This window comes from Cyanistes caeruleus, chromosome 1, assembly GCF_971803275.1.
Source record: "Cyanistes caeruleus chromosome 1, bCyaCae1.hap1.1, whole genome shotgun sequence".
Classification (NCBI taxonomy): domain Eukaryota; kingdom Metazoa; phylum Chordata; class Aves; order Passeriformes; family Paridae; genus Cyanistes; species Cyanistes caeruleus.
The window spans coordinates 72,017,483-72,043,290 of record NC_141701.1 but is presented as its reverse complement, the minus strand read 5'-3'; the positions used below and the strand labels follow the sequence as shown (position 1 = coordinate 72,043,290).

The following is a 25,808-nucleotide window of genomic DNA, read 5'->3' as shown; positions in this document are numbered from 1 at the left end:
TTTGATGCATGTAGTGTGTCTATGTGGAATGCACTTCTTTAGTTCATCTGTGTTTTTCTTTCTCACCTGTTAGTGTGACAAACAAAGCAGCTAAATCAACACTGACAGTGCATTTAAATATTTTCAGTCCAAGAGTTATCTTTTATGATTTTCTTTAAATATATTGTATTAGTTCTCAAATATTGTTTGAATCACCAAACAATCAATTGATTAAAAAGTACTTAGAAATTTTTACTTTTTGTTTCATTACTCTGAACTTCAATTTGACTAGCCCAAAATAATTCTTCAGGTATTGACACCAGTAGAAAAGAGTGTTGCTGATTCATAAGTCAAATGGTGTAGAATGTCTGTCACCTGAGACAAGACAGGGATGTAAAATATGAGAACCTCAGTCTCTCAGCCATCTCTCAGTCTCTGAGTTTGTGACAGCAATATGTAGTTAAAAGAAAGGATAACTCTCACATGCAAGAAAAAGCAAAGGCCAAGCCAAATGCAAAAGGGTTATAAAACTCCAGAGAAAAACAGTTCCCATGTAGAGGGTTTACACATCAAAATGTAAATTTTGTGAAGGACTAATACACCCTCTCTTTCTCCAAGAACCAAAAGAAAGATAAAATTTATCTTCCAGTGGTTGAAAACCCCAGAAAAATCACTAACTGAACTTTAAAAAGGAAATAGTTAATTTATTTTTACTACAGAAATGTAAAGTTTTTTCTATTTAAAGAAGCATTATCAAACTAAAACAAACAAATGACAAGTCCATGATCATATTTCTATTTATTCCACAGTTTAAAAAGCCAGGTTCTTCAACCAAATACCATTAGATATACCTTAGTTGAGAGTAATTTTGCTGCTACAATACTATGGCAAAAGCATGACATGAAAGAACACTCAAACCCTGTTAATTTCAATCCATTAAAAAAAATATCTTCTACCCTGTAAATTTCACAGCTATATTTGGAAAACAAACCCTAAAAGTATTTCTGAGATCCCCACTGTATTTTAACCACACTTAGAGATACTAGTTTATAGACAGTGTTCTTGCTTCAGTTGATCCATAGGAGGAGTTCTTCTGATTCCAGTGGAACCAGGACTGCAGAGACTATTGCTTACTGCAGGTGCAATCCTGCAGCAATGTAAAGTAGAAAATTGTGTCCAGAATAAGTTTTAAAAATATTTTGATGGATAGAGGGAGAAAAATAAGTTTCTTCTGAACCAAAAAGATGTGGGTTTTGTCTGCAAATACTGACTGCACACAACTTTTTGATTCAGTTTTGTGTATTTTAAAGAAAAGAATTGGAAAAATCCCCACTGATGTAAAGGGCAATTTAAAAGGAATTAAAGGCTGGATTTGTGTGGACTTGTCCCTTTTCCCTGGAGGAGCCCAAGGCCCTGTGTGCAGGTCAGTGGATTAGGATAGTTCAGGACTCAAATCCCTCCTAAGTTCAATATCCCTAATCTTACTTTAATAAGGAAAGTTCCTACTTTCATCACCTCTTCATAAACCCATCAGATTTTGGAGTGAACAAAGCTACCACTTCCCTTTTTCTACCAGCCATTTGTGTAACTCCCCACTTGAAAGCTACATTTTATGTCAAACTCATCAAACTTTCCCAAAGGAAATTGCTACTGCCAAAAATGACTGCTTTGCAGGTAAATTGCTGCTAAGGAGATTGGTGTCCAGTGGTCATTTTCCCCAGTTCATAGTCAGGAATCTTACTGTAAATTCCACCTTGTCTGTGGTTTTGTATACAGTGTTACAATCTGGCATATAAAAAACATGCCTCTTGTTCTAGCAGCTCCACTGTGAGGTGGGAACCACCAAAAGTGGGGGTCAAGAAGCTGGGAATGTCACTACATGAACCCAATAAAATCTGAGAAAATCAGAAGAGCCTGCCAGAGGACTAAGGATTCAATTGAAAGAAAATAAATTGAAAAAAGAGGACTGAGTGTTGCCATTTAGACTGCTACAAAGAAAGGAAGTATAAGATATTACTTACCTGATGCAAACACAACACATAGCATCATAAATAATCAAGGCTGAAGGGATTGTCCACCTAAAAATAACTGCACGGATTACCAAAACTGACTCAAAAGTGATTTCTGTATTGGACATAGTGAAGGCCTCAACTGCCATAGGAAAGCCAGGACGAAAATCTGAGCAACATCATGACAAGTAGATGGTGAAATATAAATATCATTAAAGGTAAATGATGTGTTACTTGTAAATTAATCAAAATTAATCTTTTCAGTATTTAAAATCAGCATTTAAATAGCAGCCATGAAATACATATTAATAAACTTAAAGAGAGGGAATTCAATTTTACTTTTAAAGCTAGGAATGTGCCATTTGAAAAGACCAGGAAAATAAATTTAGTTTCCCTAATTACTCAGTACTTTGTAAGTGGGAAAAAGGAGGTTGTTCAAAATTCCATTTTGGGAAGTATGATCAATGAGTGGGAAAAAAGTGACTTCCTGCAGTTCAGGGAGCTACTGCTCAGCTGGGCCATGCTAACAATCTGCGCACGTGGCTTCATTCATTACAAGTGCAAATGCAAAGGAAGGAGGATTAAGTCAGATGGAAAGTGAGTGATTTGCTTTGCTGTAATAACTCAGCTGTTTGCAACTAGTTTCAAATACTTACTGAGAGGAGTAACATTTCTAATGTAGGCCCTATAATTCCTGATAAAAATCTTCTAAATTGCTGAAACAGTTATTAACTTAAAATATATTTTTTAAACTGCTGGAAGTCATGACTATCCAAGTATTTATTAACTGAGAGTAAAAAATTTAGGAGATAATTCAGTAGTCAAAAGGGCATAAAAAGGTAATCAACTCATGAATTTTTAAAGAGTGCTGCTTCATAATCACTGCAAATCTCTTATTACTTATAAATTACCTTAATCTCGTGTTTTCCTTCATATAGATTTCTAGAAAGACAAAGAGAGCTATGTTCTTGTTGTAAAAGGAGATCCCTAACAACAAATTTTTAAACACCAAAAGTGGAAGAATATCAGGAATTTCAGTTTCCACAGGCAACACCAGAGTTACTTGGCTGCTTTGTGACCTGAAAAAAGTTTGATTCTTAGATACCTGATGCTTGGATTCACCCAGTGCTAGCTACAATATGTGCCAATGCAGCAAAATAGCTCCTCTCTTTAACAAGGCAGTTTCAAATTAGGCCCAGCTATAAAGTAGTTCTTGAAATGTACACACTGACACATTTAGCTCCATCATATTTAAACCTGAAAAATCAACCATGTGAAAAACCTGCTGCCAAGTGATGCAGAAAACTAAAACAGTCATTATTATTTTATATCTATCCAGATATCAATCTTTCAGATACTTATTAATTTATCCTCAGTCATTCATTATATAATCAGTGCAGCCTTATATCACAAGTAATGCTTTTACCAGCCTACAGTTCATCATTGATCTTACTTTCTACAATGAAACAATCTTTTAGGTTCAGCTGAACTATCACATTTTAGAATCAAAATATGAGGGAAAAAATGTATCTACTAATCTGGTGCATCAAAACTGAACTGATAGTGTGAAAGTATTATCTGTTTATGCAATCATTTAGCATTCAATTGCAGCTCATTTACTTGTTTTTTTTTGGGCTTTCCCACATTAATTATAAAGATCGATAAATAGTACTTTATAAAAAAATGGAAGCAAAATTTGAGAAAACTAATTTTGGGAAGAGCTGAAATCTGTTTTTGCTCTGAAAAGCTGATTATCATAATCTTTGGTTACTGTATTTTTTGCTTAAAGGGTGACTTAAATGATAGATCAATCACTGGAGGGTAAAATCTAATAATGTCACCACTCCTGAGATAACACTTAAAATGTTAGAGCGTTTACTAAATAACAAATGTGTAAGTGATGGAAATGGTAGAAACTGAATAGATGTGGAGCCATGAACTTTAATTCAGAGTTGTCAGTTCAAAGCTAGGAGCTGCAGTAAAAAGCAGAACTGCTTACTGAAATGCATTAAACTGTGGAATTATTTAAACCCATTGGAGATTGATTTATTCACATGAACATGACAGGTTCAGAGATTTTGATCACTGCACTTTCTGATGAGGTAGCAGAAAGGCTGTGATCTGCACTTCTGAAAATGAAGTCACTTAGTAAGGGATGTGAATATGGATTTGGAAGCCCTGTGAAGATTGAAAGATACAGTTGCCAGATCCATCCAGCACCAGATGTTTTTTATCTCATCTTCAAAAACACCAAATACCAGAAAGTTCCAATCATCTACTCAGAGGATATTCAAAGATGGAAAGTTAATGTGCATATGAAAATCCATATCTTCATTGTTCAAAGGCCACTCCTCTGTATGTAAGTGAAAAGAGAGAAAAAACCACAAACTCCCATTCCCCAAGTTCCTTTAAAGTAATGTTGAGAGCCTAGACACCTCCTATGGCAAGTAGGTATAGAAAGCAGGTTAAAAAAAATCCATTGTGCTACAAACATCTTTTTCAGGCCTTGACCAAGGCCTGTGGAAGCAAGCTGAATAAAAATTTCACTTAAGCACAATTTAATATGTCATCATACCGCAAACATCTGCCTTTCCTCTGAGCAGAAGTTACAGCTGAGCTGACAGTTGTGACTGTGTGCCCACATCTCAATCACTGCTTCTACAGTCAAGTAGATAAACACAAAATCATCTTCAGTTATAGCTTGTAATCACCTGGACAAGGAGGCACTGAAACCAAAAAGCCAACATATTTGTTTCTGCCAACTCTGCTATGGGAAAACATGACCTCTACTAAAGGGGGACACCTGAGCTAGTTAAATTGCTGTAGCAAGCATCAGTTTAACTCATGTGTTAGAGCCTTCTGGCTATGTGGGGAAAAAAATACCACAAAAAGTAAAAGGACAATCAAAACAATAGCATAGAATTTTACAAGTTGCTGACTGAAAAGCAGAAACATAGAAACAGATACTTGAAAACTTTGCCTCTAGTTGTGATAATAAATTAGATTCAAATTAACTACAAATTTTCACATTTGTGCTTAACATGCTCAGAAAGTTAATTTCAAAAAGAAATTAAAAATACACAATTGTCTGTGATTTTCTCATGAGTGGATATTAATTTTTCAAACCATGTACACTTAACACAGGATTCAATTTCCTAAATATATGGCTCTGTTGCCATTTTAAATGCTGTAGATTACCTCACCTAGCTTCCAAACTGTTCTAAAAGCATGTGAGTCTCTCATATGGACTCCTTTGGAGGCCAGTGGGCCAATTAACAAAGAATCTACAACTGTTCCTTGGAGGGAAAGCTCCTAGATGAGTTCCTTCTTTGTTTGGGCAACTAAAGGAGTCTTCCCCAGCATGCCTTGTAGTCTATGTACCCCATTGGTCCTTCCCCATTTGCTGTGCCCCTGAACCCTCAGTTGACTAGTCCTGATGCTCCTATAGAAACACCTGTTTCCCTCTTGACTATCTGGAGTCTTTTGTCCCTGACCCCTTCACAGTAGCCGAAGCTCTCCTCATCCTGGACCAAGAATAAAGGCTTCTTGCAGAACACAACACAAGGCTTCAATCCCTCCTTCCATGTTGCCCAAAGAGCTGCAATCAGTCAAGAGCCCTTATTAGGGATCAGTGATGAGATCACCCCTGGCAGGGCAGGAAGTCTCTGTGTGCTGGACAGTGACCTTCCAAGTATGCTTCTCTGGGAAAGTCGCAGCACCTGGACCATAGCCAAAGCCACGATGGCCTCTGACTACAACTTTCACCCAGAAGTTCACACTCCCTATAGCTTCCCAAAAGCAACATGTCTCTGTTTAGGCAAATCTGCATCCTGCCTTTGTGTCCACCAATGGTGCCTGTCATTTTTCAGAATCACATCAGAACTGAACCTCCCATTTCACATTTTCAATTTAATTTGTGTCAGTCTAAAAACCTCCCTATAAATCAATGTCTCTCATACAACACTATTTTTAGACATTTTAATGCACTTGGTTTGATATAAAGTATTTACAAAATGTTTAATTTGTCTACATTTTATTTTATTTTTGTCTGCAAAGAAAACACTTTCTGATCTTCAGCCAATTCCTGGTAAGACAGATTTTTCTAGGGAAAAAAAGCGCACTACTTGTATGCTGAGTTCATATGCTCTGTTTCCAATATGAGGAAGATACAGCAAAAATAACTGAGGGTTTCCTTTGCACCTCCTCAAATAGGAGCTGGTCTGTAGGTGGCAATACCCTGGTGTAAAACAGATCAGGTTTTAATTGACAATAGCCTGTGTGTTTCAGCTCAGGATTTCTGAACACTGTGCTCTGTTGCTCTGAGGAAAGTCCTTAGTATTAAAGGTCTTTCATTTTACACTGTTTTTACATGTTTTTACATGTTTTTTACATTGTTTGATGTCTCTTCAGAAAGGCTAAGCACTGCATAGGGGCAAGGTGGCACTACTAAAAACATGGAAGCTAGAAGCTTAATGAAGAATGCAAAAAGAGAAAGAGATTATAGACTGTAAAAAAAAATCATAGGAAAGAAAATACTGTGGTAATGGAAATAAATTAAGGAATAGAGTCTGGTTTCCTGATAAATTTAAATCAAAGCACAGTTCAAATTTCAATTCAACTCATTTTATGAGTTTCAACAAGTTGGACATATAATAATATATTAACACAATACTCATGAGAGCTCTTCAAGAAAGACTTTACTACTTAATGTACACACAGGATCCTTAGCTTCTCTTTATACACAGAAATGATCATCTAAATCTTGCTATAAATCAAATTTCTGCATGCCAGCTCTGCCCCGTTTCTTGACATAACATTCACGTAAAGTCATTTATGGGAGGAAGGAAAAAAGGAAATGATCAAGGATTGATTCACACTTCAGTGATCAAATTGGGCAGAAAAAACCCCCAGTTTTTCAGTGAATATGACATCTACTAGAATTTTTCTGTTCAACACACCAGAAAAGGGACATAGACAGCTAAAAGCTACAAGCTGAGTTACATTCCAGAGACTGGAAAATTTAACTGTGGCACATGCCTCCAGGATTCTGAGGCTGCAGCTTGCCATTGAGTAGTTAGGAATGTTGTGCTTGCTTATCAAAGCAATATGTAAACAAACCCATGTTGACTTATCGGAAAATAGGGATGGGTAATGCATGATGTTGTATTTCTAATATTCCTAGCAATGCAGAAAAGACTTACTGCCTGTATCTATGTTCCATGGCTAGAATATAAAAGTGAAACTCATGTGACAAAATTTTAGGTCAGGGTCAGGATGGGTGCCCTGAATTTACACTGTAGGATTTATAATACAGGCTTCATTTTGGCAGGTCTGTAAGCATACCATCAACTCTGCCATTTTCAGGACAATGACAGTAACAGCTGGAAAATAAAAGTGTTAGTGTTATTATTTTCTTTAAAAAGGCAATTTGCTCTGTGTAAGTATTTTGTATTCACATTGTGATTTTAAATTTGAAATGTCTGGCCATTTATAAGCATTCTGGCCTATCAAATAAAACTTTAAAGGTAAGTTTGATGATAACTACACTGTTGGAGCAATCTATCCCTGAAGGACTGCACTCTGTGGAAGGCATCTATGCTGGAGCATTTCTTGAATAACTTCAGCTTGTGGTAAGAACCCAAGTTGAGTAAGTTAATGAAGAACTGTCTCATGTAGGAGGGACCCCATGCAGGAGCAGGAGAGGACTGAAGAGGTCTACCCCTGAGGAGGAAGGAGCAGCCTCTGCTGATGTAATGATGATGTGTAATGAACTGACTTCAGCACCCATGCCCACGCCCATAAAGTTTAGCCTGGAAAGAAGGGAAAAGTGAGGGAAAGGTTCTTTTATGAGTTGGTTTTAAATATCATTACCTTACTCCAATTTGACTGGTAATAAAATAAAATAAACTAATTTTCCCAGTCAAGTCTGTTTTGCCCATGATGGGCAACCTAGTAAGAGATCTCTCCCTGTTCTTATCTCAACCCAAGAACCTTTTACTGTATTTTCTCTTGCCTACTGGGATGAGGAGGGGAGCAGCAGAGCAGCCTTGGCATCTAGCAAGCCTCAATGCATGACATGGCAGGGTTGCAAAGGTAGCCTGAAGTTGTACATACACAAAGAGAAAATTAAGATTTTTGTGTTGTGGGTTTCTTTTCCATATTGGACAAGTTGGTAAAGCATCCTTCTCTCTGACAGCCTTCTCTGATACTCAGGAATTTGTCACCAAAATATAGAAGTTCTCAAGAAAAGAAGTCTTTATTCTAGATGCTCAAAGACAAGGGAACACCATTAAAACCAGTAAAGGCAGACAATGGGCCAAAATAGGTAGAACAGGTAGTCTACTTTGTTTCTTATTTTTCCTTAAGAAGCCTAGGAAAAGATCCTTATGGGGGAAAAAATATAAAAAGAAAATTAATAAAGATAATAAATAAAAGATAACGACATTGAGCTGTTTTCATACCCACAAGAAGTTCTTAATGTGACTACATAAAATAAAAACAGTTACAGCTAAATAAATTCCATTGATAAGAAAATGCAGGTATTTGGTAGGAGTTTGGAGATGAAGGTGTGAAGATGCAAGCAGTCCCAAGGATCCCAGGGGAGAGGGAAGAAAGAAGAATTTTCCATAATCTTCATGCAGATAAAATTCTCACAAATCCACAAAGAGAAGGCTTGAGTGTGGCTTCCTAAATGCTAATTCATCTACTTGCACTGTTGCAGTTCTTAAAAAGCACAATTAATGGTATATCTTCTAACTTTTAGTTCTGTAATTCATAAATGTGTTTATGTGGGATTTAAACTTTGGTCACAGCTTGTAGTACATCTTAATACAGTGGCTTTTCATCAAAACACAGGTGTTTCATTAAGTATTTTAGTATCAGTGATGATGAGGTACAGAACATGCTATGCAGTTAAGGTTTGGTTTATAAAAGCAATCACTCTGCAGACACTGAATTGTATTCTCTGTCCTAATGTATTGGAGATGTCAAAATGCTCGCGGTGAGAGACTTCTCCAGGGTCAAACTGTTCAAGTATAAGCAATTTATTATAAGGGTAAAAGGAGGGGAGACCCGTGTCCGCCACCAACCTCGGCGTCCACGTGGTCCGGGGGAGGGGAGAAAGCACAGGTAAAGCAGGGGAGGTGAGGTTGGAAGGGGGAGGGAGGGAGTAAGAGAGGGAAGACGAGAGGGGTAGGAGCAGGGAGAGAGGGCTGAGAGTTAAGAGCGGGGGAGAGGGGAGCTGGGAGAGGGGTAAAGAGAAGAGGGAAGAGGTAAGAGGTAAGAGTAAAGAGAGCGAAGTTCTTGTTACAATCCAATATATCTTTTTCTATCGTGAATATTCTAATTATTAGTAACCAATCACCATGAGACACACCCACTAATAATTTACATACAACCTATGAGCTTCCCTATATTAACATACAGTGTTGCATTTTATACTCTACAGAGCTTTACAAGTTCTTTCCTTGCTTCTTAACTTTTGGACTCTTCTTATCAGCAGAAGGACATTGTTTTATCAACAGGGATTCTCCTCTAGCTGGCTAGGCTATTGTTCTTTGGTTAACCAGTACTCAGTATCCTATAACTCAAAGCAGGCTTTCATTTCTACTTTGATTCTAGCCTTCGTATTTTCACAATCTAGTGCCAAACAATCACATTCATAAGGTTTCCCTGTTTCACCTTCCCCAACACTAATGGATCCCAATACTGTATGAAACCTAAGCCATTCAGCCCAGGTACTTTTGTACCAGAGAGAGGCATGAGAGAGATGTCAGGAATGGTACATGTAAGTTTACTAAGGATTTGTTTAAGGTGTACAAAATCATGCATCATTACCCATCTTTCTTACTCTTAACATCAAGTATTGCTTAGAGAAATTTTTTCAACAGATATTATTTTGGAACAGAGCTTTTTTACTTAGCCTTTTTCTTTCTTTTACATTTCATACAAGCAAAAGAATATTTTTGTAGCTGTTTTGTCACCTAGGATTGCCTCTCTGTCTCTCTGTTTAGACAAGTTTGTGAGAAGTCACAACTTTGAAGGTGTTTGTTCCTTAATCTCTAGCTGATATAGCCAAATGACTTCTTAAATTATGGAAGTGTTTTTAAAATCTCATGATAAAGTTAAAAAAGTTAATGTATCACCCTGAAGGATGACAAAGAAAGTATCTGATTTTGCAAAATGGAAATTTTACTATCTGTTTCCTTTGAAAGTGTGGCAAATGCAACAGGTTAATTTTTTGTTTTTAAACAAGGGATCCAGAAAGAATCAGTCCAATGTGTCAAGGCCTTATCCTGCTCAGAGCAAAAAGACTTTTCATTTTGTATGTGTGAATGTTCCAAAGGGCATTTAGCTAATACTTGAACACTGGATCTGTAATTATATGGCTGCTCATATGTCTCAAAACCACAAAACATTACAGAAAATGCAAATTACTTTTTGTTTGATTCAATGACCTTGAACCTCAAGCAAATTTAAATTATTCAGTATTTCAAGTCAAATGAGACTAACATTTTCAAACACTTTACATGCCCATCACTCCTTCCATCAATTTTGTCTCAGAGAACAATTCTTAGCACAGGAGGAAACTGAATGAGATACAGGAACACCATCTTCTCCTATAATAGTACTAAATGTGATTATTACACCCTGAAGTTGTGTTTTATCTGAAGAGACCCTTTCTACTAGCAGGAAGGACAAGTGGGTACAGAGATTGCTTGCATTTCTAACAAACAAAGCAATCCCTCACTAGAGGGTCATATGGATTCACATTATGCGAACTTCAGATTTCCTTGCAATTCCTTTAATGAGGTACCATGAGCCCCTTTCATACACTGAAGATTATTAATTAAAAAAAATTATTTTAGGCACAGGAGCTTAATAAAAGCAATGAGAAGGAGAGATGTATATTTTATATTTACTTTAATTAAGTAATAAACAGAAGCATCTGGCTCAGAAGAACTTTTGATCAGAAGAGCAACATGTAATGTTAAGATTGTGTGGATTTATGTTACATGTTATCATCTTCTTTTTGGCAAAGTGAAAACAAACATAGTCCTTCCTGGCATCACAGCCAGTGAGATGTGAAAAGTACTCTGATTTGAAGGCAGGCAAACTATGTAAAATGCTGACATCAAAACAGAAACATTTTTTCTCTTAACTGCTTTATGGGTAAGATTGCCCTCCTTTTCTAGGGCAATTTGTTCCCCTGAGCATTTGGGAATTGCCTGTGGTCTGTGGGGGTCTAGATTTGCCTGCCTTCAAATAAATCCAAAATAACAACTAAACAAAAAAATTAATACAAATACCTCAGATATGTGTCTAAGCCCAGATATTTCAAAGGACATTTAAGTTTTAATAAATTGATTGATTTCCATAGTTTGACATGATTTATCACTTCCAGACTTGACAACAGAAGCATGATATTGAGGTGCCATCTGGGATGGGTAAAAAAATACATGCCAAAACAGAATAGAACCAAAAACATGGTAGGGAAAAGGTGACAGAAAAATAAGGATAAGGCAAAATGAAGGCAAAAGGTATCCCAAAATATTGGATAAGCCTATTACAGTAAGACAACTTTACTCCTCTATTCTCTGTTCAGAACCGGACTAGCTTCCTGCTAGTGACTAAGCAGTGTCTCTCTCAAACATTTAGGAGTAACAATCCACCTTATAAATTGGGCTGAGTAGTGTTGACCAGGCAAGTAACACTGGAAGCAACCCTCTCTTTGTACCCTGAACCATTTAGAAGGGTAGGCCCCTCCTTCCCACACATGCCTGCATGGAATCCTCACCAACCAATGACCAATTGCAAGTTTCTCAAATCCTTCCTTCTACTTAGGTTATAGCAACAAGTGTCCATGTCTGTCAGCCTCAGTATGGACACTTTGTTTCCTTAAAAGTTTAAAAATCTTGAGTTTTCCTTAACTGTAGTAGCAAAAAACTAGTCTCCTAACCTTGAAAATATTTACACCTCTACCCTAGGAATGAAGGGATCTTTTTGCCTCATGGAAACAGTTCTCCCCACAGCTCAGCAGTTGGGTGCACCCTTCAGCATCCTTAGAGCTGAGGGTCAAGATGAGTGTCTTAAATTTTTCTGCCCTGTAGTGAGGGAACATGAAGCTGCTCCACCATTTTTCTATTACTCAGGGTTTAAATGTTGATCTTCTTAACCTAATGTTTTGGGTTTTTTTTAATTTCAACAACCAATTGCAAGGGATACTACAGACAAACAGTGCCTTTATGCCAGGTACTGATGACCACTAACATGCAGGGGTAAGCTGAACTCATCTCCTCTCTGTAGCATTCCCCAAAAGCATCTATGCCCTATCCCACCTAACCTTGCAGAACTGTTGAATGGATCTCTGCAGTAGTGCAAAAGACAAAATTCCTCCTGCAACTGAAAAAATGTCTTTAAGCCTGCTCTTTGAATATGAATGACATACAAACTGCGGTTGGAACTTCTAATTGTTACAGACCAGAACAGACAATGAAGTTCCATATCAGGGTCTGTATGCAAAAATCTATAAACATGTTTGCAAACACTCTGTTACAGATAGCATATCTTCCAGAGCATACTGCATATTCCATTTCTTTTCTAAATTGCTCAGTACTGCAGCATCCAGTTGCCAAAGAGCTAGAACTCTCCATCAGCAACTGCTTGTGGCAAATTCTCCACCTAAGCAAGACAATATAAGAATTAAGACAATCTGCTTTTAGTCTCTATAATAATTTTTCTTCTTTAATTTTCTACAGTTACCTAACATTTCTGAACTTTCTCGGTACAGAGGTGACGCTGAAAGAGGGTGATAGTCAAAGAGAGCTCGTGTCCCTCCATAAATATCACCCTGTTGTCACAGGATGCTGCTTCAGTCCAAAATTAGCTGAAGTGTGCCAGGGTTGTATACGGTCCAGAGATTTGGAAAGCAGCAGCCTGATTTATTATCAGATTCTACTTGGTGATTACTCTTGTGTAACTGTAATGATTTATCGTTTCAGTGAAAACATGAACGAGTGTCACCTTCTGAGGAAAAGACATTTCCATAATTACCTTTTGTGCATGTAATACCGTGTGGCTGACCACCCCACATAATACCAGGGAAAAGTATATGGAAGGGTGAAATCATTTCACTATAAAATCCAAATCAGCTGTTTCAGGAGTATCAGCTGTAAAATGAACATACATACTTTTTGATATCACCTCTATTTGTCATGAGAACAAATGCCCTCATATTACATAGCCTGGTGATCCAGGCTTCTCCTTTCTCTTAAAAAATCCCAAATGAAAAAAAACCCAAAAAACCAAACAGAAACCCATAAATGTTTAATGCCTAAAGAAAACAGAAATTTTACTACAGTGCAAGGGAAAAATTTTAGTACCTATTTTGCTTCTTTGTTGAAAAACCAGAACAGAAGATTATTGTAAACATACAAGAAATGCAGCCTAACAAGCAGAGGTAAAGGGAAAAAAAAAAAAAAATAAACAAATAAATAAATAAATAGAGACAGACTAGAAAAAGCTAAGTGTCTTGGCTAAAAATGTATTAATTTGTCTAGAAATACACCTGCATGTGTATTTTAATACTGGCACAAAAAATATGACAGATACAGCAAATAAATGAAAAACTACATCTCTGCCTGGTTTTATTTTTCTACTCTTTTCCTCCATCACTGAAAATACTAACACATACAGATGAACCAAAGCAGCAGCAAAGCTCTGCCAATTTGCCAGCACTCTTTTTCTTCAATTAGATGGTTTTTAAATTTCCATGACAAATTTCAACTGTATTGAAGGATAGGAAATTAAAAATTCTGGAGACTCAAACCTTCCAATTTTGTATAAGCCAAGTGTAAATAACAGGCAGAAATGAGCAGAAGAGTAAACACATCCAGTTGGGTGTCTCACATGCCCTGTTATATATTTTTTAGTAGAGGTCTGCATATGAACTTAAATATCACACACAGAAAAAAACCTTTAAACAATTAGCTGATATGTGTAACCACACTTCTGCAGATGAAAAATCCCACACATGGAAAGAAAATTCAGAATGCAGGGTGAATCAGTAGTTGGCCAAATATTGTCACTGTTGGACACGAAATGATTTACACAGACACCGCTCAAGGTGTGGTAGAGGAAGAGGAAACTTTATTTTGTCATTTCAATATTTATAGACTGTTGACAACTACCAGGGATGGTCAGTTTACCACCTTCTCAGCCACACTGGTCATAAGAAATGTCCATCAAAAGACATATCTTTAATGGAATGTATAAACATCCATGTTTATAGTTACTTTTCTGGGAAAGTGTTTAGAAACTATGAAAACAATGTCAGAAAGCTTGATTTTCAGGGAGACAAAATATGACTCAAATGGTTTCAGAACATTAGCCATACTCTGACTAATACATAGGTGAAGCTATGAGTACCAGCTACAAAGGACTAGCTCTGGCTTCACAAATACTTTTACATCGTCTTTAAATTTCCAATATTCTAATTTAATTATTTGTGCACTTATTGTATAATCAAATCCAACAATCTGCCACTGGAAATATATCAACAAGATGAAGAGGTACTTGACAGCAGTAGCATTGTGATATGTAGATGTACAGTCCTTTGCCTTTTCTTAATTTTTTCCCTTTTTAAACTCTGCTCTCAGTACCAATTTAGACAAAAGTTAACAGTCCAAATACCTCTGCACATTTTGCTCATCCCTAGCATCAAAAGAGATCTTTGCACCAGCTCTATTATTTTTTGGTCACTCTGTAGTTTGCTCACCTCAGTCTTCTTTGGAAAAGTTTTATAAGCACAAGTTGCTTCCTTCACTTCCAACCTTTTAAGGAACATGGAACAGCATCAAAAGTAATGCCAACTTATGCACTTGGCTTATCCACTGTGTGTCATAGACACAAATGCGAAGGGTCTAAGAAGAAACAGTATTTTGGTGGCTGATGCTACCTTCACTTAAAAAAAGGGAGAAAAGTACCTTTAAAAGGGAGGAACATTCTCTATTTCCCTCACTCTTAAATAGATACTGGGCACAGGCATACCCAAGAGAGGTTTGTTATTTGTTTTGTCTGTTTTTCCCCTGCATAGACACTCAAATAAAATGTTAAATCTCAATCTTCTTGTCATTTCAATATTACCAAACCATGATTGTAATCAATTAAGGACATCCTTACTTGATGTCCCTTATGCCTTCAAGTGTGATATCAGAGAATATACTTCTTGCATTTCCTTTTCAGCACAGTTGCTTCACCCCATAATAAAATGATGATTCGTGTTTCTTTCATGTATTTCACAAATCAGGCATCTGTTACACAAATAATGACTGTAAGTAACACACAACACAGATAATTAATGGATTAAAATACAATGAATAAAAGTTTAAGAAAAATAATTAAGCAGCCTTTTAAGTATTCTACTTATTTAGTGACTAAAAAAACTTGAGGTTAACAGATTAAAGCTTCATTCTCTTTATCTCTGAATTTGTTGATTATAACTACAAGTGTTTAACATCAGCATAAATCAAAGATTTGATGCTACATAACTACTTACAACTTTGCATTTTGTTCATAGCAAAGGGAACTTAAGAGCATTGACCCAAATATTAACTGTATAGAGAGCTCAAGTGATTTATGCCTCCATTTTTCATAGACTTTGCCAAGTACTATCTTAACCAAAGACAAACTAAGGTTATGAAGGCTTCTCACAAAATACATAATAGTAAACAATTGTTATTTTCAAAATGGAATTACAACACTGGTGAGGATTTAACTTATTTTAAAAAATTAAAAATTAAATGTTAATAATTATACTCTGTATTAAAATTTAGGTAAAGTTTAAAAAAACATTTCAGGTTATATATACAACTTTTTTAAAAAATCCTAAATTATGGAATCGAATTCCCTTTTTTTAAATGAACTATCATATGTAACATGTATTTCCAGATACTCTTGACACATGCAAACAATAGCAAGAATTCTGTTAGGTAAAATTTGTTCTCCAAAGTCGCTCCTTTTCCAGAAAGTTCTTAGTTCCACTCTTGCCTTTAATTCCTTGAATGCCTTGTTAGTAGATGTGCATGTATAAACACATACACACAAACACATCTATAAACCAAAATCCTCAAGATTCCAGAATTTAAAGTTGAATAACACACATAAAAACAAAACTATGATCTTCTTAGCCTGTATAAAGCATCTAATTTGAATCTTGTTATAAAAATGGGCTAAAATTTGCTTTAAAATTGCCTTTAAACTCTGAGGGTATGTGTTGTTCTAACTGAAAGATGTGCAGGTTCTGAGAATGAGAATAAAACCTGTGGAGAACCACAGAAGCAGGTGGAACAGGCTCATATTTAACCTTCTGGGCATCTCAAATATGAAATAGATTTCATAGATGGAACATTTACATGAGAAAGGCAAACACAAGCATGTACCCTGTAAATGACTTAACAACCTGAATATGTGAAGTTCAGCTTATGGAAGAAAAAAAGATGTACACTTTCTATGAGGTTTGTAAAAGATTATGCAGGCTGGATTATTGTTTATGGCAACTGTGGCATAAAGACTTTTATAAGCCATCATGTATTATCTTTTCATTCTTTACAGGCACATCAGCACACCTGTCACGTAGGCAGACACAAATAAATGTTTGAATTTAGAAGCTCTCATTTCAAAAAAAGTTAGAAAAAAGGATGAGAACAGATACTTGTGACAGTCATCCATTACATAATGTCAAAGCCCCACTATTACTGCTGACCTTTCCTAGATGTCATGGTTTTTAAAATACACTTTTGAAAATAAATTTACTCATTTAAAAAGTACTATTTAGATTTCTGCTTTTATACTTTAAGAAATAAAACAGAGCGTTCAGGAAATCTAGTTTTCATCTTGGCCAATGTTTTTATGGATCATTCTACTGTTACTTGAGGTGAGCAATAACAAAGTAAAGCTCACAAAACAAATTTATGCAGAGCCAGGCCTTCTCTGTCTGTGAGCCTACTGTTGCTGCAGACAGAGTGATAAAATATTTGCCCTTCTATAACCCAAATGAGTGCTTCTTCCCTAATCCATAATCATTATGCAAGCATTGTTCCAACAGGCAGCTTTGAACAATTTGACTCTTAGGCTTCTCCATCAACGGCTTAAAAGGCTTTCACTTGCTCTATTCTTCTTTATTCTTCTACACAAAGAAAATTGCTGAGACACATCAAATACTGGTTTGTTAAAGGTATTATCATATCAAACTTGCTTATTTAAACAACATGCTCTTCCCATAAAGTACAGAGCACAGAACTATGACATGTGGAATCACAACTTTGATGTACCCACAATGGTGATGATGTCTAAGTGCACAGCCCCAGCACATCCTGTCTGATGCACTCTGGAAGCACTCTAACCCCACTTTTACAAGGGATTAACTTCCACTAAACTGGTAGAAACAGGACCCTCTTAATACATGTTCTGCATTTCTTTTGTGATAACTTTAATTTCAAATGGATATCTGGTTTTGGTTTGGATTTTTGTTGGGTTTTGGTTTTTTTTCAAGGAAGATTATCTTGTGTTTACAAACTATTTTCGAGGCATACACTTGTAAAAGACAGGACATACACATATTTTGGCCCAAAGAAATTTTTGAAAAAGTTTGCAAACAAGAAGTCATTATTTAATGTTTTCCTTTTTAGAAAGCTTTCCTATTACAAAACAGTATCTGGTAATCTTGCAAGATATAATAATACTCCAAAAGAACATTTTGTTTATAAAATGTAAATATTTCCAAAAATAAAGAGAAATTTTGTAAACAAAATATTTTAAAATATGCTTTTGCTATAAATGAGTTTTTTACTGTTTATTACATGTAAAATGAAGCCTATTGTCTTCCCAGTGAAAATGTGTGCACAAACTAATATATTTCAATAGACAATTAGGCATGACAGATGAGGAAACAGACAAAAATAACTGAAGTACGTCAATGGTCAAAATTTAGTTTGAGGCATTCCCCTGGTTTTCCAGAGAGAAAAGTAAAATAAGAAGGATTTGGCGGATGAATCAGTTATTAAAAAAAGATAAAAAAATCAAAGTTATAGGAAATAGCAAAGGAAATAAAGTTATAAAATTCTAATTGAAAACCGTGAAAAGTAGGATGCAAATTGTTCCAATTTGCTTCCATGTTAAAAATATTTGCTATGCAAGAGAATTTTTCTTTTGATTCCCACACACAATAGCAAAACTAGAGCTTAAGGAATTTTGTAAGATAATTAAATAACAGCTATATAGTTTGTCTTGTTTCTACCCTTTTTTGTCTTGTTATTGAGCTATGCTGAAAGCCTGTCATAGATAGCACTTTCACTGTGTGCTTTTTCTTTAAGATGTGAAAACATGGTTTATTAGCTTGTGAAACATCTGCATGTTTTTACAAAAGCTGGCTAATGCAAAAAAAAAATCAAATCAAACAACATAAGTCGAAGAATTAAATGAGATCTTTTTTTACATTATTACTATGATAAAAACTGTGTGAAGAAAATGTTAAAAAAAAATTTCTTCTGTCTGTACATGAAATGCTGAAGTATTCAGTCCCTTGCCAAACAAATGCAAACTAGCACACAGAGTATCAACGAGTTAAACCACAGCAAGCTTTATTTCTTCCCTGAAATTCCATCAGTCTGTTCTGCAAGGATTTAATACAGCTTTTGCTTTGCTTCCTACTTTTGTTCCTGCCTCTTTCAACCATAAAACCAGATTACAAGACAAGACCTGAATATGTTGTTTAGCAGTTTCAAAATCCTAAACAATTCATCCTACAAATTAAAACAAAGTCTTCAGTCATCTCACAGCTGATTTGGAGCTGCCAAAACTGGCATATCCAAGGAAACATCTTTTGGATAATGGCTATCCTGAGGCACTCTAACAGAACTGTAACAGTAGAGGGAAAGAAGAGAAAGAGAAGATCTGGGAAGGAAAAATATGAAGGAGTCATAATGGTGGGCTTGGAAATAAGGGGAAAATTTAATACTAGATGTAGGGATAGTAAAGACATGCTGGTGGAAAAAAAAAAAGAACACTTTTGATTTAGATACACAAATTCTCTAAAGATATGTTGAAAAATGCTAGAAGATATAGAGGTAAACCAGTGGTGCTACAACACTGAAGACAAAATAAGAAACTTCACCAAAAGTCAATTTGAGAAGACTGTTTAAAGGCCTAAGACTGAAACCCAGTTACCTACTATAACATCACTGATATGATTTCTGGGCTCAGTTTGTATTTTTTTTCTGATTGAAGTGAGAAGAGGTCAGCACAATTATAAACTTCTTAAACCTACAGATTTCTCCCTCCTTAGTGAATTCAGCCTACTGATATATGTCCTAACAGAAGAAAATCATGAACTTCGATGTATGAATTAGCAGCATAAACTACAATGGTGGCACCATCAGAGACCTCTGAATGCAACCTCTCAAAAAGAATCTCTAGGACCCAAATTATTTGTCAGGATATCAAACATGGCATAGAAGATGATATTAAGATATTAAAGGTTCTTGTTGTGTGACAGCTTTAAACACGAGCAACAAAATTTAATATTTATTAATATTGAAATTTTGATTAAATATAAGCTAACATGAGATCTTCTTTCTAGTAGTCTAGGAAGGCAGATAAAATCTGAAAGCTTAATTAAAGCATATACAAGTTGTTTTGCAAATTACAAGGTCAGTCTTACCTGAAATGATTTTACTTTTCTATATTCAGCTGTATAATATTACTTCATTAATTAATAGGGACAGTACTGACTCTAAAGGTAGTTAATTTTAAATTGTATTAATGAAGACTATGAAAATCTACTCTAACAAAATCAAAGCAGACAAAGGCAGCATCAGATCTCTATGGCCTAGGACAAAGGCTAATCTGGAATTAAAAGGGATAATATGACCTATATAATAAGGGGCCAAAAAAAGGACAAAAACAGACGCATATTTATATGTAGCTATGAAGGTTTTGAATATTTTGATTATCTGCTTTAAAACATCTGGTTACCTACATCTTGCAGTGGAACTAAGTAAACAGAAATGAAACATACCTGTATTAGAGAGAGATCTTCAAGCTTCAGTCTGAAGAGGTAGTTTCTAGGGTTTAAAAAATAGTAAATAAAAATGAATTATTACTAATGTTTAAGTAAGAAAACAAAATGTTACTACTATTTAAATAAAAACATGATTAATGACTACAAAGGCAGAAGAAATTTAGAAGTGACAGTTATTCAGGACTTAAAATTCTTTCAGAGCCTGTCTTAATATATATTCCTTTGGGATAAGGACTAAGCTAATTTCTAAAACAGATTTTCAGTCTGAGGGACTGGCTGAACGTGAATGCAGTAGGTATATGTACATCTGATTCATTGCTCCAGTGTTCCTTTAGAATTAATGGGTAGGAATACTCAGTGCTTTTGGCAGATTCATGTCACCAGCATTGGATGCCTACATCAGAATATATGGACAGGCAGATTGAAGCTCTCCATTTCTCCCCACAAAGAAGGGAACCTCACGCAATTAGCTCAGCCACATATATGTAAAGCTGAAGCACAGGATCCCAGTATGATGGTGAATCAGCACAAGCCCCTGAGTTTTCACAATTTTGAGAGAAGTCTTGCCCTATGTGGCCGAATTTCTTTGAAGCCTACAATTTTTTTTCCCCCGCAGACAGAAGGAGCAAACCAACCAAGCAGTTTTCAAAAGCCTGTGCATTTATTGCAAAAATATTTCTCATTCTGCGTTTTCTCTACAGCAGCACCTACAGACCTTGGGAGGAACCCAGGCAAACTACAAGCAAAACATATTCCTTCCCCACCACTGTTTTCTTTCTTTCTTAGTTGTTATCACACCTCTTTTTCTTCTTTTCATGATTCATTTCTTTCTACTGCATCTTCACAGATATAACACCCCCCAGTCCTCTTCTGCCTGTATTTTACCTTACGTAAAACAATTCTGATTCTCCAATGCTACTAGAGTGATTATGTTTTAGAGATGAAAATAAAAAGGATTTTACAATAATAATATAAATTACTTCAATCTTTATTAAGATTGAATCTTACTATATTCATAACAATCTTAATTTATTCATAACAAATATGTAACAGTAATTTATAAGATTTTTTAAAAATCAATTAAAGTAGCAAAAAAACTCAGATGATAAAGAGATGGGTAAATTTACATTTGAACTTTAAATATTTATGAATTACTGCAGTATTACATCCATGTAGCTTAGAGATGTGTAATGAAAATTAAAATTAGGCCAAATTTTTTGAGATAAAAATTGTAATTCTTTCCAAAGAGGTATGAGGTATTGTTAATGGGCACAGATGGTCAGAACCTATACTTTACATCTCTATTTATTTTTTTTTTATTTTTTTAATGAGACAGCAGGGAAGGGGAAAAAACAAAAATAAATTGTGTCTAACTCAGAAACACAACCACCATGGCCATCATGGCTATCTTTATTTATGAATTCTCAGAAACAGCCATGAGTATTTATTTATTGGCCCTGGTATATATATGGTCTACTTAAATTGCGCTGTGCAGGAACCATATCACTAGTCTTTCCTAGGAGTACTGCTAAAAAGAGTTACTCAAAATGCAGGAGGCAGGTTATAAAGGGCAAGAATTCATGTGAAAATAAAATAAAGACAGAATATTTTTTATTATACTGCTAAATCACCACAAAGAAATAGCTAAAATACTTGGGTTTGTGTCATGGAGAGACCTGAAGTGGATAAACAGAGAAAAGAGTACTTTGCAGAACAAAGTGTACACAAAGCTTCACCAACAAGTTACATGCAAGTGGACTTGAAAGACTTTCATCAAAACACCAAGAAGCAATGCATTATAGTCTTTCTATAAAGTCTTCTACACTTCCTCTCTAAGGACAAAAAATACTTCCATTTCTGCACAATGTCTTGCCCAGAAGTATTCAGCAGGGAGCACAAATACTTGGTCTACTCCTCATCTTGGTGAATTTAAGCTTCCATCACCCATCATTGTACATCTTTCACTCCAGTAACAAAGAAACAAACTTCACTGCTGTAGCAAAACAACTTTGGTTTTTTCTTCAGCATCTTCAGCAGATAGAAACTGCTTTCTTAACTCAGTGGTATCAGACTAACAAGAATGGCACATAAATGTCCCATATCACTCTACAAATAAATGCAGTCCCTGCTGCAGAATATGTGAGCAGTCTGGTCTCACACAGTTTTCAGGGAAGTAGTTAATACATATTTCATTTGCTATGTATACTTCATCTTCAGATATCTGCTGTAAATTTATGCCTGATGAGGCCTTTTTAGGACAGATTATCAAATTAATAATGTCTTTTTATCATCTTCCAATCTGACATAATTTCAACCTATTAAAAAGTAAGCTATTGTCCCAAACTGTAAATATTCTAAACTAATAAATGCCAGCCTGAAGAAAAACAGACACTCAGCAATTCTCTTACCTTTTTCTTCTTAGAAAATTAGATTTTTATCCTATTCAGTAGAGCACAACACTTCTACACAATATATTCAGTGTGAAATTAGAAAAATTGACCCGCTAAGTGTTAGGGAGATTAAAATGTCTACATTCATGTGAATGATCAAGAGGCAGAGCTAATTAGTATACATTTTTCAATTTCCTGTGGCTGCCAATAACCAATTGAAACATTTTTAGCTTTGTAAAGCCAGAAGAAAGTTAAACAAGAAAAGCTGTGTGCAAGAGACAATAAAAACACCTTAGCAACATAAACTGGAAAAATGGACAGCATAGATTGACTGTGACTACATAAATAATCCTGGGCTAAGTGTCAGACTAGCACTCAGAGAGCAATAAGAGCTATTCCTACCTAGATGGCTCACTTCAGCATAACTTGTAGGACTACGTTTAGTTTTACAAATCCAACAGTTTAACATTTTAAAGCATGTATTTCTAGCATGTGAGAACTCATTCAGAAAGCACTGTCATGGGGTAGCTTTACCTTTAAGACAGCTTAGAAAGAGGGGAAGTTGAAGCTGCTGGTGGCTGATGGGAGTTTTTCCTCCTGACCAATTATCAGTCATTTCCAAGAATTGACAGCAGATCTGACCATTAAAAAGTGAATTCAACTTGTAAACACCCCCTTAAGAAGTACAGACAGAATTCTCTTATTCTCTTTGGTTTCTGGCTTCTGAGGAGGTAACAAGGCTCTGTCTCGGCATCCTCCCCCCCTCTCCAGGCTGACGAGGCCGCGGGGTGGAGGCGGGGAGGGGGAAGAGAAGCAGCGCTGGTCAGCCGAGCTTGGTTTTCAGTTTTTGCTGCTAGACTGAAACTTAACACCATGAACTCTTGCAGGTTTCCTAAAGCTTTTAATTCTTTTACTACCTGGATAAACATACAGATTACTCCTTTTCTCAGAAAGACAGAGAAAGAGAGAGACAATCAACATAGAGAAGACATCATAGAACCACCAAAAACAGTGAAGAAAAGAGTTAAGTTTAAATAAGAAAGAGAGAATAAGGAGATGCTTTACAGCTGAAATATCTTTCTGTTAAAGCTATGGAGATGGACAATAATAGTATAAAAGGACTCCTTTAATTCATGATAAGAGTATTGGGAGGAATAAGATATTCAAAGTGTAACTTTTGAGCAAAAGAGAGAGAGTACTTGTGATACTGTGAGTTGCTGGAATTGAGTTGAGTGAAGATTTTGAAGCTTTGGGGGCAAAGAGAAAACTGTTTTCCAGGACGGCTCACAGAGACAGATGAAGAAAACTTACGCCTTTGAATGACTTATCCTTAAAAATAAAATCCCTAAGCTCAGTGATCCATACACACCTCGGAGAGATGTGAAATGGGAGGAGAAGATCTAATGACAGATTTCTGGGCAGCTGGCATTAGAGAAATAGAAAACTATGACAAAAAATAGTTTTCTCGTGAGAAACTCCATAAATTAACAGAAAGAGACTTCTGTTTCTCTACAAAGACTGATGAAAAGACTGTAGCAAGAATTAAGACTGTTTTTAACCACCAAAGTCCTAAATTTATTTGTCTCTATGTTGTCATGTGTACAGAGAAATAGTTAAGATGTGGAAGATAAGGGGGTTTTCTGAAAGTTTATTCTGGTGTTCTTATTCTTGTAGTTTGTTAATAAACTGTCTTTATTCCTTTTAAGTTTTAAACCTGTTTTGCTCTTGTTCTAATCCATATCTCACAACAAGAAATAAGTAATTTTTTTAATTACTAGTTTAAAACCACGACAAGCACATATATGAAAAAAATGTAGAAATCAAATTAAAGAAATTAGCATGAAAATAAAAAAATCGCATATGACATGAGAGTAAAAATAAACCCACAAATGTAGTATTAGTAAATCTGGCAGTCCAAAGAAAAAGTAATTACCAATTTTCATGACATGCGCAGAGCCATTATGCTCCTCACAAGACAGGTGACAACATTTTTTCAAAGTGTTATTAAGATTATGTTTGGACTGCCATTTTTCAACCTCTGTTCAGCTTTATTCCAGAGCAATATATACTTTGAAGGCAACAAAGAATGAGAAAGAAAAATGAAATTACATTTCTGAAGCACGGGTATGACCTCTTCACACACAGCCCTGCCTCTTTTCCAAATATGGTGGCAATAAGCAAGAAAAAAACAGCTTTGGAACTCAAAAAAATACAACACTGGAACTACATAGATTTGACACTGGCAGTAATTGGCAAATTTGTTTCTATTTGGTGCTTAATGAATGAGGAAAGCAAATATGTTACATAAATCTGCAAACAGAGGGACACTTAATGAGAAGAAAAGATAACACTGAGATAAACCAGCATCCTTTACTCTGTCAGAGATACAGTATTCCCCTTTACATTCACAGCACTGAACAACTCTTCTAGCTCAGCTGTTACAATTGAAACCTATTAGTTAAGAGCCTGCTAAAACCCAAGGGTAAACACTTCCACTGGTATCAGTGGGAACTGAATGAAAGCACATATAAAACATGCTCCAGTCATCTCCTTCACAACAATATATTTCAATCTACTGCAGTGAATACATTCAGTATGACTACAGCTAAAAGTATATAACTAGTCTTCTGTATGTTCCTGAACAAGTCCAAGTAAAAAAACAGTTGAAAATACATAAAGATTCAAAAGTATATCATGTTTGTAATGGTTGTCACCATTACATTTTACCCTTTTATTTGTGAAACTGTAAGCTATAAAAGCTGAATGGAACAACAATAAATACTTTTGCGTTAAACACAGACATGAATTAGAAGAACATTAAGATGGCACACACAATTCAAGATAACATGGATTCAGGATTAAGCGTTCTTTAAAAATATGGCAAAATATATATCATAATATTGCAGAAAATCTCCGTAACCCATCCTAACCCCCCACATACATTTGCAATTGAAAGCCTGAATCAATAAATGGGGGTTGAATTAAACTCAGACTATCAAGGTATGACCAGGCAAACTGCCAAATCTCCTGGAAATAAACTAACAAAAGATTCCTTCCTGTTCACTTCTTTCAAAAAACTAATTCACATGAAAGAAGAAAATTTAATTCAATTCACTGGGAGAAAAAAATGGTAAGATTGAAAATGTAAAGTATAAACTCTGCAGGAGTCAACTATTAAGCAAAACTCCACAATTCCACAATTAAGATGGTAAAGTTCTGAGTGAAAGGCAATTCTAGTTTTGCAGTATAGTAAAGTCAGCAAGTGAAAAGAAAATTTTAAAAAAATGTTGAGGGCAAAAGGAGATAATCAATATAAATAAAACTATTATATACTAAATTTATTTGGTTAAATCA

The 25,808-nt window shown here is 35.5% G+C and overlaps 1 protein-coding gene across 5 annotated transcripts in view; it reads right to left on the bottom strand.

Annotated features, from left to right (window-relative positions):
• LOC147655594 (semaphorin-5A-like) overlaps positions 1-23,037 on the bottom strand; it is a 61,913-nt gene extending 38,876 nt beyond the window's left edge. For 4 of the 5 annotated variants that reach the window (XR_015273930.1, XM_086841973.1, XM_086842266.1 and 1 more), the window contains exons 1-2: positions 22,989-23,037; positions 20,062-20,107 (exon numbers count right to left, since the gene is read on the bottom strand). The gene's annotated coding sequence lies outside the window, so the exon portion shown is untranslated. Of the gene's footprint in view, positions 1-20,061; positions 20,108-22,472 lie in introns of all 5 variants that reach the window. The other variant, XM_086842617.1, reaches the window with a different exon arrangement.
• Positions 23,038-25,808: the final 2,771 nt, after the last annotated feature.